At 37.8% G+C, this 20,896-nt stretch overlaps 1 non-coding gene and 1 pseudogene across 1 annotated transcript; one reads left to right on the plus strand and one right to left on the minus strand.

The window, feature by feature from the left end:
* Window positions 1–267: 267 nt before the first annotated feature.
* LOC122107692 lies at window positions 268–374 on the minus strand. Its single transcript, XR_006147400.1, has one exon. It is a non-coding gene; the product is annotated as a U6 spliceosomal RNA (small nuclear RNA).
* Window positions 375–15,980: 15,606 nt separating this feature from the next.
* Window positions 15,981–19,402, plus strand: LOC122107654 (annotated as a pseudogene).
* The last annotated feature ends 1,494 nt before the right edge of the window (window positions 19,403–20,896 follow it).

Here is a 20,896-nt window from a genome sequence, read left to right on the forward strand (position 1 = left end):
AGGGGCATCGGGGTTGGTCCTATATCTTAGCTATCTTAAACAATGCTGCAATAAATATAATTGTGCTGGTAGTTTTAATACCGTCTTGTTTGTGATCTCTTGGGTAAATGCCCAAAAGTGGGATTGCTGTGTCATAGGGGAGTTCTATGTGGAGTCTTTTGAGGAACCTCCATACTACTTTCCAAAGTGGTTGAACAAGTTTATACTCCCACCAAGAGTGCAGTACAGTTCCCTTGTGGCCACATCCCCTCCAGCATCTGTTGTTGTAAAAGTATGGAATGGTACAGGAATTTGCCTGTCATCCTTGCCCAGGGGCCATTCAAATCTTCTCTGTATCATTCCAATGTTATAGTACGTGATGCTGAATGGAGCATAGAACATGTTTTATATATAAAGTGTAATTGATTTTCTTAAACTAGACAATTCAACAAAAAGTATGTTTAAAAAATTTTCATGAAATTTTACAGCCATGTACTTCTTACATAAGCACACATTTAAGAATAAAGTCAAGATTGACATGTCAAAAACAAAATAATTCCAGATATTTGTTGTTCAAGAGATGTGTAGGAGGAGGAATTCAATTATTCTATACAAGGCACCTGTCTAATGAACACTACAGCAAGTGTTAAGTTTTGTTAAAAGTTTTAATGGTTTAAATATATTTGATTTTGGGAATTTGTTTATATATGCTAAATCTAGAACTGTTTGACAGGTAATAAAACTTTCCGATAAAGTATTTAAGATTTATGGTAACCAACATGCTACTATATATGTATATTTCAGAGTTTCTAGAAACATTACTAATGAGAAGTTGCCAAGTCTTTGTGTAAAGGAGCAGAAAAAAGAGTTAAGACTTTGTTAACTACAGTTTCTGTTAAAACTATAGGGCTTCCTTATTTTATGTTTTTTTAATTTTTGGGGGGTCCGGTGGTGGGGACTGAACTATGGGCCTGGGCGCTCTCCCTCAGCTCTTCAGCTCAAGGCTAGCGCTCTACCACTTGAGCCACAGTGCCACTTCCGGCTTTTTTCTTTTTGGTTATGTGGTGCTGAGGAATCGAACCCAGGGCCTCAGGCATGCAAGGCAAGCGCTCTACCACTGAGCTACCTTCCCAGCCCCTGGCTTCCTTATTTTATATGTTAGCGAGGAACAAATGATTATATAAGTCATATACAAATGATTAGATGTGCCATAAATAGTAATCTTAGTGGATAATTTTAAAGATTACTCATAACCTAAAAACCTCTTGTTGAATATTATAATCTTAGCCCGTTTTAAATGTACAGGAATATGAGAAAATAGTAAAATCTAATAGGGAGTACCCTTCAAATACTGAAAAAACTGATAATTATTTTAGTTTTTATTTTAATCATTAATATTTTCTTATTGGTTTTCCTTTTTGTAGCATTGTTTGCTTGTAATATAATACAACTTTTTAAAAGTCGTCATTAGGAGGTACTTTGAGAAGGTTCCTGGGATGGCCAAACCATTTTTTATAGGGCATGTGAATTTACAAAGAGGAAAATTAAGAACAAAATATTTATTAAAAAATGATTAAGTAGAGTCTGAATCAGGAGTGTTGATAAATATCCACACCTAAAATCTTAGCCCTAGGCTGAAGCAGTGGTATTACACAGTTGAGGCCACAAAAGTGAAAGACTGTGTTTTGTTTTTTTTATATTTTGATTTTTCTGGTCATGGGGCTTGAACTCTGGGCTCTAGGTGCTCTCCCTCAGCTCCAGGCTAGCGGTACCACGTGAGCCACAACACACTACCATCTTTTCCTGCTTATGTCATGCTGAGGAATCAAACCCAGGGCCTCATGCATGCAAGGCAGGCACACTACCAATGAGCCACCTTCCCAGCACCTGAGAGACTGTGTTTTAAAAAATCACCTAAACAATATTTGCTTTCTTATTTGGGTTATATAATGAAATATATTAATATCTTTTTATGTCTTTGTGAATTGTCATACTTCTAAATTTATACTAACTTCAGGCACTGTATCCTTTTCAAAGTGATGAAATATTTCTGAGAGTTTGCTTTTGTGAAGATTGTTTTTGCATTTATAATTTCTTCTGAATCATTTTTATTTTTATCAAAATAACTTTATATTTCATGTTGATGGGTTATCATACATCAAATACCTCCAAATGTACATGTAGAGTCTAAAGATAGCAGTATGAATATTCTCATACAGCTCTTGTTTATCTGTTATGTACTTTCAGTATTGTGATATTTCTCTTTCTCTTTCACTCTTTTATTTCCTCTCTTTTTCTTTCATGCTCCATGTCTAGTACTTAGAATTTCTTCTGGTCTACCATGATCCCTCAGAATCCACTGGTATTGTGGAAACATGATAGCGACCATCAGTTACCCTTGCATTCTTTAAGAGTTATAACAGTGACGTGATGTTATTCTTTCCTATGCTAAATGGCAAAACAACAGATCTAGGAATTCCTTGTCACTTTTACTACTATTACAAATTTTATCTCATAGGAATCATTGAGACAATAAGATACTTTTAACCTCTGACCTAAAAGTTCTTTTTCTTTTACAAACAAACTTTTTCTTTTATTATCAGTGAATACATATAATGAAAACAGACCTATAGACATCTAATCTCCGATAAGGGAGATAAAAAAAAGAGAATGGAAGAAAGACAGCTTCTTCAGATAATGGTGTGACAGAATTGGTTAATCACTTGTAAAAAACTAAAGCTAGATCCTTATATATCACCCTGCACCAGAATCAACTCCAAATGGATCAAAGACCTCAGAGTCAAGCAGATACTTTGAAACTATTACAGGATGGAATAAGAGAAACACTAGGTCTCCTTGGCACAGGTCGAAATTTTCTTAATAGAGACCCAGAAACACAACAAATCAATGAAAGGTTGGACAAACTGGATTGCATGAAATTGCAGAGCTTCTTTCGGCAAAGGATATAGCTAGCAAGATCAATAGAAAGCCCACGGATTGAGAGAAGATATTTACTATCCATACAATGAACAAGGGTCTCATATCTAAAATATGCCTGGAACTCAAAAAATTAAATCCTCAACAAATCCTCAAAGAAACAACTGGCCAATAAATAAGTGGGCGAAAGACTTAAAGAGAAATTTCTCTGAAGAGGAAAGAAGGATGGCCAGCAGACACATGAAGGAATGCTCAACCACCCTAGCCATAAAAGAAATGCAAATCAAAACATCATTGTAATACCACCTCACCACAATGAGAATGCTTGGTACATTTTGTTCTAGTCTTTCGCTTTCTAAATATGTTTTTATGGGCATGGTGTGACTCCTGAAGGTAGCAGATAGAATAATCTTGCTTTGGAATCCAAGTAGATAATCTATGTCACTTAGTTGGAGAGTTAAGTCCATTAATGTTGAAAGATATGACTGAGAGGTTTTTGGGAGTTCCTGCCATGTTATCCAACTTCTTGGGTGCTGAGGCAACTGTGTTCTTCTTATGGTTCGTGGATTCTCAGTTTTTGTGCGATTTCTTTCCTCTTATTGTGGTCTTGTGGGTTTTTTATGTGAGGAAATTTTTAAGTATCTTTTGTAGGGCTGGCTTGGTGGAGATATATTATTTCAGCTTTTCTTTGCTATAGAAAATTATTATTTGACCTTCGGTTGTGAAGGACAGTATAGCTGGGTACAGTATCTTGGTTGATAGTTGTTTGTCTTTAGGGCATGGCATACATCATTCCAGGCTCTTCTTGCTTTAATTGTCTCTGCTGACAAAGCAGAGATTATTCTAATTGGTTTCCTTTTATAAGTGATTGATCTTTTCTCCTTGACAGCTTTAAGGATCTTTTCCTTGGTTGAATTGATTCTCTGCGGATTTTAATGTCATCGTAGCATGTCCTGTTTTGGTCTGGTCTATTTGGGGTTCTAAAATCTTTTTCTATCTGAATAGGCCTAACTTTTTGCATGGTTGGGAAGTTCTCTGCTTGGATCCTATTAAATGAATTTCCTAAACCATTAACTTCTGTCCTTATGTGCTCCTCTACACCCATTATCCTCAGATTAGGCCTTTTGATGGTTTCTTCCAAATGTTGACTAGATCTGTTATATTACTTGGATATGTCTTGGATAGTTGCATGTTTTTTCACTATAATATCTAGGCTGTCTTCCATCCCCGTGATTGTATCTTCTGCATGATCAAATCTACTGTCAAGGCTTTCTACTTTGGTTTTTATTTCTTTTCCTTCTAATTGGTCAGCTTTGATGCCTTCAAATTCATTGGTGGAGTTTTGTTTTAGATCTTGTATAAACTTTTTTACTTCCTTAATTTGGTGTTCAGAGTTTATTCTCAAATCACTTAGTTGATTGGTTATGGTTTCCTTGGATTCCCATTCCTTCTGTCGGGCTCCATTCAGCATTCCATTTATGATCTCCTTGAATTCCATCAGCTGTCTGTTTATGGATTCCATGAATGCTTCTACTGATCATTATCTAGACTCATCCCACTCTCGCAATGCCTGTATTACTCTTTGATTAGTTTCCTCATCTTCACACAATTCCTGTAGTTCTCTTTGACTGTTCTCAGCCTCCTCATGCAATTCCTGTCTTTCTCTTTGACTGTTCTCAGCCTGTTCCCACAATTCCTTAATTTCTCTTTGACTGTTCTAAACCTGTTCACTCAAGTCCCGTATCAATCTTTGAGTAGCTTCCTCACCTTCAGGAGTTTCCTGTATTAACCTTTGCTTTGCCTCCTCTCTCTCCATATCATGTTCACCCTGAGTCCTTTGCAGATTTTCAATCTTTTCATTCACCATGTTCGCCAGTAGTATTTGTAGATCTTTTTAGGAACTCTCCTCTAGATTATTCATGAATTGTTCTGTTACCAGATGTCATGAGTGGGACTTGAGATACCCGGACCTGCCATTTTCCTTTTGTTTTTCTGGCTTGTTCTGCCCATTTTGTATGAAAGTAACACCAATTTCGTACTAGAACACTATTTTAAGGCAAGCATCAACAAAAGTACTGTAGTTGCACAATCAAAATGGCTGCAGATAAAATCTAGTTCATCAGATACAATCTATTCAACATCAAACAACTATGGATTAATGGGCTATAAACAGCAAAGATAAATTTGGCAAACCAGAAATTTTTAGGTTTAAGGAGAAATGTGTTGAAAAATAGGATTAGAGGGATGTGGAGAGATTAAAAAAATAGAGTGAATTTAACCAAATCCTAATCGCAGAGAGGGAAACGGATTGGACAGAATGATAAGAGAGTGAGTAAAACAAAAAACCAAGAAAAAATGGAAAATCAAAAATTTAAATTTAAAAATGAAACACGTAAAAATTATATAAGTTTAAAGAAGTGATATTGAGAGAAGAAAAGGATAGGATGAGAAGAGGAGAGAGATAGAAAGAGGTATGAAAAACTAAAAAATAAAATTTCCTAAAATTAGTTACTTGAAAATTATCTAGGTATAAAGATATAATACTGCTATTAAAGAAGTTAAGCCTGAGGTTGTCAATTGAGTGATAAACTTCTGGATTAAGTATGTACACAATGGGGCATAAGGTCTAATAATCAATGGCAGGAATATATCTAGGATGAGCGGAACAGCAATTAAGTCATGTAAAAAAGGAAGAAATAGAAAAAAATGAAAAGAATAAAAAAAGGACTAAAAGGTCAAAAAAAAAGCAACACACACACACACACACACACACACACACACACACACACACACACACACACACACCTAAAAATTTATGAGAGGAAAAAAATAGATTAATAGAAAAAATATTTTCAAAAAAATTAAAATTAAAAAAGGTATAAAAATAGAGTTCTTTGATTTCTTTTTGGTGGGGGACGGTGAGAATGGGAAAATCCTGTATCTCCACTGTGTCCCTAACCAGTCTCTTGGTGGAGTCTCTTGTCTGCTTGTGGTGGTTGGTTTTCCACTGGCTTGATTGGTTTCTTAAGTCAGTTTGTTTGAGGATTTTGTGATCTGCTTCCCAGTCTAGTTCAGTGGGAGGGAAATCTGCTTTGAGTATCACAAAAGAGGGAGGTAGCTGTTTCCTCTAGTTTGGCGATGCTGTGATGAGGCTAGGTTCCGGGTAGGGCTGAGGCCTTTCAGCAAACAGTAGTTTTTCTTGAGGGGTTAGCTCCTGAGACACTCACAGAGCTCAGCATAGAGACATTCTTAGGTTTTTGTTTATTAAATTTCAATTGATTGTCTAGGCTGCTGTAGGGAAGGGCAGCCACTGACTCTGTTTACCCAATGTAGAAAGTCATTCCTCCAGAGGCCGAGCAATCTCTGCTTGGGATGTGTGACTTTGCCCTGGGTGGAGTTGGGCCTGGCAGGTCAGGTCAGGTTCCTGTGAGCAGTTAAATGACTTTTGTTTTCGACCAAGGTCTGAGTTGGAGGTAGTTGCTCAGTGGGGCTTTGTCAGGAAAGATGGAGATCTATGGTGGTGGGGGAGGGGTGGCCTTCCCTCCTTTGCTCGCTGAGGAGTAAGGATGTCAGGGTTCTACTCACACCACAGTCTTAGTTCCTGGGCCGTCTCTGTTCAGTGATCTGCAGGATGAAGATATCTGCTCCTTGTCAGTTCTTGCAGGTGTTGAGCAGAATCTGCTCTCCTGCTGCTTCTGGCGTCCTTGTCCTGGACTCTCTCAGGTTTTATTTTTGTTTTGTTTTGTTTTTAAATTGTGAAAATACCATAGAGAGGAGTTACATTTACATGGGCAAGGTAATGAGTTCATTTCTTATCAAGCGTTGTTGCTTGCTCCTTTGTTTCACGTTCCCATCCCTTCCCATCTACCCCCAACTCCCGGCCAAATTGTAAAGTTCATTTTTCGATATAACACCTTGTATATCTCATTGTTGCAATGAGTCCACCTGTATCCCTATTTAAACAATTTGCTTTTTCCCTTCCCCTCACAAATTATACCAACATAAACTACAATGAAATCAGGGGTTATGTCGTGGGGGAGGGACATAGAAAGCAACAAAGAAATCATCTTATAAATATGTTAGAAATAATACCAAGGGGGGAAAACATTTGAATACTTATCTTGACATTTTTATCTCCAGTAAACCACCAGAAAACAGGAAGTAGACCTATGTCTCTAGCAGTAGAGCTCTCGCCTTGAGCTGAAGAGCACAGGGATAGCACTTAAGCTCAGAGTTCAAGCCACATGACTTACCAAAAAAATATGTGGACATATGTATATATATGTCTGATGAAATGAATTACATTTAAAATTAAATAAATATTAAATTACACATTTAAATCATAACTAAATATATGATACTTTTATATTATATACATATATTTAGATATATAAAATCATATTGTATCTTTATGTTTATAAATATATTTGTAATTTATTTCCAAGTAGTACATCTGAAGATTTTGGGGAAAATGTAGAGTTTCTAAAGGCTTACTACTGACCCATCATACTTTCAATCATATTTTTCACTAATAAAAAATGTCTGGAGTACTAAGACAATGATTTTGAAACAGAGTGGCTTTTTATTCCTTATGATTTTGGACTAGAAACATCTACTTTGTTGGTATGAAACCTAAAAATATGATCTTGAAATCACACTCAACAAACTGGACTCATACATTAATTTAGCAACTTACAGGTCTCAAACTGTTATTTGAATCCTGTATCTCACAGTGTCCATTTCCTTAGAGTGAGCTACATGTACAAACATGCATGCATTTTCATGCTCACATACACCCTCATACTCACATGACATACTAAATGTAAAACTGTAATAAAAAAATAATATAGATACTGAAAAAGAACTCCTTTGCAAATGTGATTAAATTTTACTTTTTGAATATAATGCATTACTGAAATAGTAATGAAAGAGTAGCTGAGAGGATGTTTCAAATACTAGAGTGCCTACATAAAGAGCATGTTTCTCAGTTCAAACATCATTCTTTCCATCCTTCCTTCTCCCACATAGAAAACATAAATAACTACAGAATCAACCTACATGTTCCTTAATCACTCATTGACTAAAGAAATTATAATATATATGCATATATGCACAATGATATATTATTTAGCCGCACATAATAGTGAAATTATATCATCTTCAAGAAAATAGTTAGAAATGGAAAACATCATATTAAAGCAATATGCAATAGTGTGAAAAACAAATACTAGATTTCTCATATGCAGACTCTAGACTCAAAAAATAAAATGATTGACTCAGGTGTAAAAGTTGGAAAGGATTAAATTTGGAAAAAAGTAAGAGAGGAGATGAAGAGAAATATTGTGGAGTAAATATATTCAAATATTTTGTTAGTATGATGACAGAATAAATCATGAGAATAAAAATAGTATAATGAAATTAATAAAAGGAATATAATTTACCAAGCTACATTATATGGACAGATGCATATAACACAATGAAATACTTTGCGAAATTAATATTTGTTAATAAACAAAAATTCATTCAACTTGTAGATTCATATGTTAATTTCCATTTTTTGCTCAGTTGTTTCCTTGATAAAATAGAAGGAGATATTGGTTTTGCTCATTTAGAAAGACAATCTTGTCCAATTAGCATTAAATTAATCTTGTTCATTACTGTCAATGTGAAATTGTTCAATCAAATTAATAATTATATTAGAATATTTCCAACGCACTCTTCAAAATATTATCCCTTAGGTATATACTTTTTGCAATTTATTGAATATGTTTTCTTTACTTAATTACTATATACCATTTTCTCAATGTAGTTTGGTAGATGCAACTAAGACATATTATACCAGACCAGGAAAACAACTATTCAAAGAGTTTTATCAAAAATGCTTATAACGAAAAAAAAGAGGTAAATCCAAATTATGTATATTTGAAGACAATACTTGGTTAGTCTTCTTCTCATATTCCCCATTCCCTTCTTGAGAATAATATACATTGTAAAGAGATGTTTAGAATGTTTTGGAGAAATAGCTTGACTTTAAACTAAGGAGTTACTCTATAAGGCATATTGATTACTTTATGTTCAGAAAAACTAAATTCTACCTTATCATTTTCTTAGGTTTTATACTCAAGTTTAATCTCTGATGGATGACAGATAAAGATATAAACATTTTTTAACTGTGGCTAAATTTAGGCTGAGGAATGTAGGTACAACTGTACTCCTGCAGATAGGCCTCATCATCAAGAGACCATTAAATGAAAATATTAACCAATGCTTCATGAAATCTTGCTTATGAAATTTTGTGTATTATAAACAGTGGTTATTAGCATTTGTTTTGTAATCACCACCATTTCATGAGTTAGTAACTGAAGTGAGACATTATACTCAAAACAAAATTTAAGGAGGAATCCAAAATTAATTACCAAAATATACATCATTTAACACAATGTTTTTAAAATGCTAGCTAACGTAAATGATTTAAGAAAAAAAATAAACATGTAAAATAAATACAGAATGAGTATGATGGATTTTTCTTTTACCCCAGTTGCAATATGGCTTGCATGATGACTTTTCTGGTAATATGTTTAGTTTGGTCTTGATATTTAAAGTTATGTTATTTCGTATTTTCATTTGTCAGGTAAAAAAGGAAATGAATTCCATGCCAGTGTAAACATCCATAATGATGTTACAGTTGTATCGTGATACTCCCAAATACCTCTTAGTCCTAACGCACAACATTAATGGACTTAACTCTCCAATTAAGCAACATATACTGTCTAGTTGGATTAAAAAGCAAGGTTCTTTTATCTGCTGCCTTCAGGAGTAACACCTTGCCCATACAAACAAACAACTTTTGATAGTGAAAGGCTTGAACAAAATCTACCCAGCAAATGGCTCCTATAAACACGTAGGAGTTTCAATCCAAATATCAGATGAAATAGACTTCAAATTAAAATTAATGAGAAGAGATTACCAAAGTCGCTACATAATAATTAGGGGATCTCCCCTCCAGGAGATTATTACAATTTTAAATATATATTTGCCAAAGAATGGAGCACGAAAATGTATCCAAGAAACACTACTTTCCCTCATATCTCACATAGATGCAAAGACATTAATTACTGGCGACTTTAACACACCACTATCCTGATTATATAGATCAACTCTTCAAAAACTCAAAAGAGAAACCGCACATCTAAACAACAGCATAGATCAGCTAGATTCAACAAACATCTACCGAATATTTCAACCAGCAGCATCAGAATACACCTTTTTTTCAGCAGCACACAGAACATTTTCCAAACAGACAACATTTTAGGTCACAAAACAAACTCGTCCAAATTCAGAAATATTAAATTTGCACCATTCATTCTCCCAGACCACAAAGGAATAAAATTAGAACTCAACACCAAAATCCACCAAGGTCTTCCAGTAACACATGGAGGCTGAACAACACACTGTTTTATCACCAGTGGGTCAGGGAAGAGATGAGAAAGAAAATTAAAATGTTCATGATATTCAACAAAAATGAACACACAGATTACCAGCTCCTCTGGGACACAGCAAAGGCAGTACTCAGAGGCAAGTTTATAGCTCTGAGTTCCTACATCAACAAATTGGAGAGATCTGCAACCAACAATTTAATGAGACATCTGAACCACCTTGAAAAAGAGGAGCAAGATAAACGCCAATACAGTAGATGGAAAGAAATCATTAAAACTACATCAGAATTAAACAAATTAGAATCCAAATATGAAAACAGAAAGAACCAAAAAGACAAAGAATTGGTATTTTGAAAAATTAAAAAATTTGACAGACCCTTAGCAAATCTTATGAGAAAGAGAAGAAAATACACTCAAATAAATAAACGCAGAGATGAGAATGGAAACATCACCACAAAAACAACCAAGATTCAGAACATTATAAGGTAATACTTTTCAAACCTTTATACTAGTAAGTTAGAGAACCTGGCAGAAATGGACATTTTCCTAGCAAATATGGTAATGCTGAAAGTAAACCAAGATGAGTTAAACCATCTTAGCAGCCCCATATCAAGCATTGAAATAGAAACAGTAATAAGAGACCTCCCATCTCAGAAAAGCCCAGGACCAGATGGATTTACAGCGGAATTCAACAAGGAATTCATGGCAGAGCTCACATCAATACTCCTTCAACTCTTCAATGAAATTGAAGGAGAAAGTTCACTACCAAACTCATTCTATGAAGCCATCATAACCCTCATCCCCAAACCAGGCAGGGACTCATCAAAGAAAGAGAACTATAGACCCACTTCTTTGTTCTCTTTCTTTGATGAGTATTGATGCAAAACTTCTCAAGAAAATTTTGGCCAATTGACTTGAACAATTCATCCAAAAAATTATACACCACGATCAAACAGGATTCATTTCAGGGATGCAAAGGTGGTTCAATATAACCAAATAATCTAGTATAATTCATCAATTCACAAACAGCAAGGATAAGAACCAAATGGTTATCTCAATAGTTGCAGAAAAAGGATTTGACAAGGTTCAATAACCCTTTGTGATGAGGGTTCTGGAAAAATTGGGAATCTAGGGAACATTCCTCAATACAATAAAGTCTGTATATGACAAAACATACAAACCTACAGCCAGCATAAAACTTAATGGTGAAAAACTAAAGCCATGTCCTCTTAACTCAGGAACAAGACAAGGATGTCCACTCTCTCCATTTCTCTTCATTTTAGCAATAAGACAAGATGCAACCATAAAAGGGATCCAAATAGGGAAAGATAAAGTAAAACTCTCCCTCTTTGCAGATGACATGATATTGTCTTTAAAGTATCCCACGGACTCCACTCCCAAATAACTAAAGCTGATTCTAAACTTTGGAAAAGTAGCAGGGTATAGAATTAACCCTCAAAAATCAATGCCTTTTCTGTATGCCAACAATGAGTAAAGCGTGGCTGAAATCAGGAAAGCAACTCCATTTGTAATAGCCCCACAAAAAATAAAATACCTTGGAATTAACTTAACCAAAGAAGTGAAGGACCTCAATGATGAAAACTTTAAAAATTTTAAAAAGAATCAAAACAGAAATTAGAATGGGGCAAAACCTCCCATGCTCCTGGATTGGAATTATTAACATCATGAAAATGGAAATACTTCCCTAGGCTATCTACAAATTCAATGCGATACCTATCAATATTCCAACCTCATTCTTCAAGGAAATACAAGACGCAATCCAAAAATTCATGTGGAATAATAAAGTCCCCAAACAGCAAAATGATACTTAACAGAACGAGCAGTGCTGGAGGAATATAAATATCAAACTATGAACTCTATTACAAAGCTACAGTAATCAAAACAGCTTGGTCCTGACACAAGAACAGACCTCAGGATAGATGGAATAGAATTGAAAACCCAGAAATGAACCTGCAGACCTATAGCACTGTAATCGTCAATAAGGTTGCTAAAAAACAAGAATATAAGAAAGACAGCCTCTTCAGTAAATGGTGCTGGCAAAATTGTTTAAGCACTTGTAGAAAACTAAAGCTAGATATTTATATATCACCCTGATCCAGAATCAACTCTAAATGGATCAAAGAACTCAGAGTTAAAGCAGACACTTTGAAAACATTACAGGATGGCATAAGAAAAACCCTAGGTCTCCTTTGCACAGACCAATATTTTCTTAATAGAGACCCAGAAATACAACAAATCAAAGAAAGGTGGAACAAATGGGATTGCATGAAATTGCAGAGCTTCTGCTTGGCAATGGATATAGCTAGCAAGATCAATAGAAAGCCCACTGATTGGGAGAAGAACTTCATTCGCCATACATCGGACAAGGGTGTCATATCTAAAATATACCTGGATCTCAAAAAATTAAATCCCCCAACCACAAAAACTCAAAGTAACAACTGGCTAATAAATAAGTGGACTAAAGACTTAAAGAGAAACTTCTCTGAATAGGAAAGAAGGATGGCCAATAGACACATGAAGAAATGCTTAACCAAATGAAAACCACGTTGTGATACCACCACACCGCAGTTAAAATGGCTATAATCAAGAACCCTAATAACAACAAATGCCGGATGTGATGTGAGCAGAAGGGAACCTTACTGCATTGTTGGTGGGAGGAGAAACTTGTTCAACCATTTTGGAAGTTGTTATGAAGTTTCCACAGAAAACTCCACATAGAGCTCCCCTATGATCCAGCAATCCCACTTTTGGGTATTTACTCAAATGATCACAAACAAGACCATACTAAAGCTACCAGCATCACTATGCTCATTGCAACATTATTTACCATAGCTAAGATATGGAACCAATCTAGACATATTCCTGGTTGGATCAAGAATATGTGGTATATATACAAAATGGACATTGCACTATTTGTTAGGAAATGGAAAGATTGGAAAAAATTATATTAAGTGAAGTAAGCCAGGCCCAAAGAATCATAGATACCATGGTTTCCCTTATTTGCAATAACTAATATATGTCTGAGACAAACAGAAACTCTCAGACAGGTTGTTGTTTGGAGAAATGAATCCCAAGATATGGATTCAAATGTTTTCTTTTCTTTCTTGTTATTGTTTTCAACATATTTATAAGATGATTTTTTTGTTGCTTAGTATGTACTTCCCTCAGGCTATAAGCGCTGCTTTCACTGTATTTGATGTTGATATAATTTTTGGAGGGAATGGGAAAAACAAAATGTTTAAATAGGTTTACAGGTGGACCCATTTTACAACAAGGAGATGTATAAGACGTTATGTAGATAAACAACTTTACAACTTTGGTGGGGTGGGTGGTGAGGGTGGTGGGGAGGGTGGTGGTAGAGGGATGTGTGGATGAGGGGGAGAGGGGAAGGGATGGTATGGGGAAATAAAGGTGGAGGAAACAATGCTCAGGTTAGGTTCCTGACATTGGGTATGAGAAAATGATCTATCTAATAATAAACTTCCTTGCCCAGTCATAAAATACATTCATAATTCCACACATACAAAAAAACTAGATCATTCAAAATAATGAGATTATTTAACAGAACCACCCAGCTCCTGAGCCATCTAATCCCTGATTTCATTCATTCATGACAATGCATTTTTCATATCACATTTAAAAACTTTTTGAGTCTCTCTGATCAGCAGACACAAATGTGCTATCATATAATAGAAAATGTAGTTAAAATTACTTGTCCCTAGGTAATCTTTAATATATCTTAAAGAGTTCTATGTCCTTGCAGAGCCTGTTTCTGGCATTTTGCCCTAATGTCTAATATTAAGTTACAAAGGACATACCATTTTCCCTAAAGGTTATGCTATGTAGTTGACTCTGATTTTTTGCTTATTCTAAATTAAATTTTCTCAACAAGTTGAGTTATTGTTTATGTTACTCCTAAGCCATTCGAAATATCAAAAAGAACTGGAAATTCACCTTGGCAATGATTTGTGAATGGCAGTTATGGTTGTGGGGAGGTAAAGTACTTGAATTATCTAGAGTGCCTTAAAACTGGCACTGTTATTTAAGGACTGATCACTTAGTAAGCTTTTAAAGTGTGTCTTCTTATTTCATGTAGGACGGTAAAAGTATGCTTTTCATCACATCCTTGCCTGCAAAGAACTAGAATTATTTCCTTTGTAGAGATTGTGCTGAAAAGTCTGACTTAAAGAGGCACAATAAAGAACTAAGTAATTCCATTACAGACTAGCAACCATCTTGTGAGGTATGGATTATTAAAAATAAAACATGAATTTGACCCAGAAATGACACAGAAAAGAAAACAGTTGCCAGGCAACTAAAACATATATAATCCTTGGGCAAGCCACAGGAATTTTCTCTGGATACATCAACCAAACACTGGGTGGCCATACAAGACACGGTGACCCAGTGGCCAGGTGGTCCCCATCAATAACAAGTCAGTATTAATAATAAACAATCATGTATGTGTAGCTTAATTTGCTTAAATTAGCCAATCACATAATTTCTCATGTAATACTCCCTTAAGGTTGTTTATTCAATACTATAAAAACTGTACTGATTCTATTCTCGGGGCCTCTTAGTGTCACCAGTTACCGAGTGCACGGAGGACCAAGCTCGAATTTGCAAATAAACCAATCTTGTCACTTACATTGAATTTGGTGGTCTTTGGAGGATGTTTTACAGATGGGGGCTCGTCCGGGATAAACCCATAAACCCACCCAGACACCTGATCAGAGAGTAGCAAAGAATGGCCGGTAAGTTAAAGCATTGCCGCTTTGTAACTGTCTGGGGTCTGTGTGTCCTGCAGGATTGGTATTGGAGTTGGCAAGAAGTCCTGTCGGATAGTGCTATAAGGCAGCCAACTGGACTGGTAGGAGAGGTCGCCCAGTTCCCCGGGAAGGTAAACTATCCACTAGTGTGGACACTTGGACCTGTTTGTTGTCAGAAACTTTCTGTCTGATAGTTTACAAGGTAGACTGTCCACTAGTGAGGACATTTGGGATTTATCGTGTCTGTAATCCTTCACTTTCTGTCTGACAGTCTACCATGGTCATGCTGTTAAATGTGTGTCTTGTCCTAATGTCTGTGTGTTTGTAATGTGAGTATTATGAAACATTTCCTCACTCAGGTTCATCAAGAGGTGGATGCCCAGAGACCCTGTTTGTCTCCATTTAAGGCTGTCAGTCTTCGCTCTGTTACTTCGTCCAATAATAACTACTTTCTCTTTCAGACCCCCTTATATTTCCACCTCGAAGGGTGAAATCTGGCCTAGAAAGATTGGCCCACTTGAAGCAAAGCTGGAGTCAGGTAATCTATCGATTGCCACTGCTAGAATATTACAAAGTGTCTCTGTCTACCCCTTTGGGATCTTAGACAGACCAGCTAGTCCACACTTTACACCTTGGGACATTGTTAGCTCTGTCCTTAACATTCTTTAAATTAGTTGTTAGGAAGGTAAGGGGAGTGCGAGGTGCATTCTGGTTCTGACCCATTTCAATGTACATCAATTCACACATAAGACCAGAGGAAAAGAGAAAAGTAATTACAATTGTCACAAAACGAAATAGTCGGTGCTTTCAGCAATTTGGGATATGACCACTACTCAAAATGACCCAAGGAGTAATAAAGCCCCACGGAATACTTTCGAAGAAAACTTCTTGGGTGCAAGGGGTCACATCAGTTAAACGATACTCATGGACCACACAAAGAACAGTGGATCTGGTGACAGGACGAGTGTCTTACTCATTTTTAGTTATCCCAGAGAGCCTTTATCCCTTATTAGGAAGATACTTGTTGACTAAGGTAGGGGCACAGATTGACTTCTATCCAGAAGGCTCCCAGGTGACAGATGCCCAAGGGAGACCAATACAAGGGCTGACTCTGAGCCTGGAAGACGATTACCAGTTGCACCACTCACCCCAGGCTCCTCACCAAGAAATCACCTACTGGCTGGAGAGGTATCCAGAAGCATGGGCAGAGACTGGAGGAGTGGGACTAGCAAAGAATAGACCAGCTCTATTCATTGAGGTAAAGCCAGGAGCTGACCCAGTCAGAGTCTGGCAGTACCCTATATCCATGGAGGCATGGGTGGGAATAACGCCCCACATTAGGTGTCTGCTAGAACTGGGTATACAGTGGCCCTGTCAGTCGGCATGGAACACTCCCCTGCTATCAGTCTGTAAGCCCTACTCCAATGACTATAAGCCAGTAGAGACTTAAGGGAGGTCAACAAATGGGTAATGGACATTCACCCGACTGTACCCAACCCCTACACACTCCTGAGCACCCTGTCTCCCGATAGGCAGTGGTACACAGTATTAGATTTAAAAGATACCTTTTTCAGCCTATCCTTGGCAGCTAAAAACTAAGATCTCTTCTCCTTTGAGTGGACAAATGTAGAAAGAGATATTAATGGACAACTGAACTGGAAAAGACTTCCTCAAGGATTTAAAAACTCACCAACACTCTTTGACAAAGCCCTGCATGAGGACTTAGGTGAGGCTAGGGGAAGCCACCCTGGCTTGACTTTGTTGCAATATGTGAATGACTTATTAATTGCTGCTAAATCTGAAAGAGAATGCATCCGAGGAATGGAGGATTTACTCCAGACTTTGGGAAGCCTTGGTTTCTTGAGTGTTGGCCAAGAAAGCTCAAATCTGCAAATTAGAGGTAACTTATCTGGACTATTTATTGAAAGGGGGGCAGCAGTGGCTTACAAAAGGAAAAAAAGAAACTGTCCTTAAAATTCCAACACCCCAGTCTCAGCACCAGGTAAGGGAGCTTTGGGGCTCAGCAGGCTTTTGCTGTCTGGGGATTGCTGGGTTTGCAGAGTTGGCTAAACCCCTTTATGAGGCTACCAAAGAAAAGCAGCTGTTTTTATGGATGAAGTAGGTTGAACAAGCCTTTGAACAGATAAAAACTGCCTTATTGTCAGCCTCAGCGTTAGGACTCCCTGATACAACTGAATACTTTTATTTGTATGTGGATGAACATAATGGGATTATGAAAGGAGTCCTAAGCCAATATCTAGGCCCATGGAGAAGACCAGTAGCCTACTTTTCAAAGAAATTAGACCGGTGGCAGCAGGATGGCCACCATGCCTGAGAATGATAGTGGCTACTGCTCTAATGGTTAAAGATGCAAATTAACTATGGGGCAGGAACTCTATGGGACCACGCCCATGCTATTGAGAGTGTGTTAAAGCAGCCACCAGATCGATGGCTCAGCATTGCCCGAGTAATCCATTACCAAGGACTGCTACTCAGTCCTCTCAGAATTAATTTCCAGGTTCCCTCAGCTGTCAACCCAGTGATTTTTCTACCAGATCCAGACCTAGACATGTCACTACATGATTGCTCGGAGATCCTGGCGCAAGTCCATAATATCCAAGAGGACTTAAGAGATCAGCATTACCAGATGCTGAACTTGTGTGGTTTACAGATGGGAGCAGCTTTGTTCATCAAGGACATAGGTATGCGGGAGCAGCAGTATTGACTGAGACTGATGTCGTTTGGGCCGAACCTCTGCCCATAGGCACGTCAGCCTAGAGAGCCGAATTAATAGCCCTGACCCCAAGCACTAACGCTAGGAAAGAATAAAAGACTAACTCTGTACATTGTTAGTCGGTATTAATTTGCAATGGCTCATATACACAGAGCTATCTACAAAGAAAGAGGATTACTGACAGCAGAGGGAAAGTCCATCAAAAATAAAGATGAAATTTTGGCCTTAATCTCTGCTCTTTGGTTGCCTAAGAAGTTGGCCATTGTTTATTTCCATGGACATCAAAAACTTAAAGATGCTGTGAGTAAAGGCAGTAACCTGGCCCACACAACTGCCCAGGAAGTGACAACACAAAGAGACTCTATAATGATGATAAACCTCCCAGACCCCGGTGCAAGAACTCTCCTGGACACTCCTACATATAACACAGAAGATTTAAAATGGATTGATCAACTAACAATGGCACAATGCCTGAATGGTTGGTGGAGAGACTCTAAGAGTAACATTAATCTTGCTAGAAGAGTTAGGGAGTAAAATACTACTGAAAATGCATCGAGCACCCACATGGGTGCGAGGAAGATGCAAGACATGGTGAGAAATACTGGTCTAAGGGTCAAGAATAGTCATGCTAAAATAGAACAGATTGTCAGGTACTGTAAGGCATGTCAGCTGACTAATGCAGGGAAAATTCAGGCAGGACCAGGCAGTCGGATAATAGGAGATAGACCAGGAACCTACTGGCAGGTGGACTTCACAGAAATCAAACCTGGCAAGTATGGATATAAATGTCTATTAGTTTTCCCTTTTCAGGATGGGTAAAAACCTTTTCTACAAAGTGTGAAACAGCACAGGTGGTGCTAAGAAGTTTCTGGAAGAAATCTTACCCAGGTTTGACTTCCCTAGTATGATAGGATCAGATAATGGACCAGCCTTTGTGTCAAAGGTAAGTCAGGGACTTGCAAATGCTCTTGGGGCAGATTGGAAACTGCATTGCGCTTATAGACCCCCAAAGCTCAGGACAGGTAGAAAGGATGAATAGAACTATAAAGGAGACCCTGACCAAATTGACCATGGAGACTGGTGGTGACTGGGTAACACTCCTTCCCTTTGCCTTACACAGAGTATGAAACTCTCTTTTGAAAATTTGTCTTCCCCCCTATAAAATTGTATTCGAAATGCCCCCTCCCATAATTCCTAATTTTCAGAGCAGTTTCTTAGGGAAGATGATGACTCTGAACTTTTGTTCTCTCTCAGGGTCCTGTGGAGGACCCGCCTTTATGTCTGGCCTACACCGAATGTGCTGTACGAGTCAGGCCCTCCACCGATCCCACATCACTTTCACCCCCGGACTAGGTCCTGGTGAAAAGACACTGACAGGAAAACCTGGAACCCCGGTGGAAAATACCTTTGTGGTCATCTTGATGAATTCAACTGTCCTCAAAGTCGACAGCATCACTAGCTGGATCCACCATTTGCATACGAAGCCTGCAGATCCCATAACCGATTTTGGAGAGAACCCAGAGTGATAAGTCTCACTTTCCAAAGACAATCCTTAAAGCTCAAATTGAGCCATAAAAAGACTAAGTCATGAAATGGTTGTTGACGTATACCTTACTTGGAAATTGTAGTGAAATAATAGTGGGTGCCTTCAATCCTAATCGCCAATATAATTGGACTTGGATTATTAGTAATCATGTAATGGACAAACCATTCCCTCTGGCTGTGAAAGAGGGACCCTCCCTACGGTTTCGAGACAGGCTTACATTTAATTTGTACCAGCTCGCTGAGGGAATATGGGAAGGACCTAGGCTTGTTGGGTGTAGACGGAGACACTGGTATGTTTGCCCAGGGGAAGGAAGGACTAGTAATTGTGGAGGACAAGAGGACTTTTACTGTAAGAGCTGGGGCTGCAAAACAAGTACCTCAGGAAAATGGAAAGGAAAAGGAGGAGACCTTGTTACTTTTACTAAATCAGGGCCAGCGGCCATCCAGTTTAATGGGATGCCTGTGCACCAACAAATCAGGGTTCCCCAGGATTCTGATGCCTGAGTGGAAGTTCGGTTCACAGACAAGGGCAAACAAGTCATAGGATGGGAACTAGGAAAGACTTGGGGACTAAGATTTTACCGATGTGGAGAGACTCACAATGGCATACTTAGAACTCTACAGGCAATTGTCACAGCTAGCTATTTCCCTTCAGTAATGGGAACAAACACTGTTTTAAGACCGGCTTCTGCTACAAAAGCCAAAGCAAGTGAAAAGAAAAACCCCCAGGCTGTAGTGACCCCATCTCCTCTGAAAAGAGGAGACCCCCCTCAGGGAGAAAAACACCTTGCTGGAGGATTCTCTATGGCAGCTGTTGGTTCAAACTTATAATGTAATCAAGCAGACCCACCCTGATATTACCAAAACACGTTGGATGTGTTATGATATGACACCCCCATTTTATGAGGGTATTGCAGTGGTACAGAATGTAACTAAAACAAGTAAATCATGTAGATGGGAATAAAAAGAGACAAAATTAACCCTAAAGGCAGTTATAGGACAACGGTTATGTGTAGGACGAGTACTAACTAATTTTTACTCACTTATGTAATCAGACCCAAGAATGGACTCCTGAGGAGTGTTATTGATTACCTCCCCAAGATGTTTGGTAGACATGTTCAAATGGCCTAACACCTTTTGTGAACTGGAAGTTTTAAATAGGACCCACAGCTTTTGTGTCATGGTGCAACTCATCCCACAACTACTTTACAATTCTCTGGAAGACAAGATGACAAAAAATGTCCGCAGCAAGCTACTGGCCCCGAAGAGCTAAAACAGAAATAATAAATGCCGTGACTATCGGGGCCCTGGTGGGCTTAGCTGGAGTAGGAACTCGAGTAGCAACCCTGGTTACTCAGAAAACACCCTACTCTAACTTTGTGCTTCTATAGATGAGGATATAAAAAACCTGGAAAGTTCTCCAGCCTACCTTCAAAAATCTCATGATTCCTTACCTGAGGTGGCGTTACAAAACA

Source organism: Dipodomys spectabilis, unplaced genomic scaffold (assembly GCF_019054845.1).
Source record: "Dipodomys spectabilis isolate Male_0828 unplaced genomic scaffold, ASM1905484v1 ptg000052l, whole genome shotgun sequence".
NCBI classification, from domain to species: Eukaryota; Metazoa; Chordata; class Mammalia; order Rodentia; family Heteromyidae; genus Dipodomys; species Dipodomys spectabilis.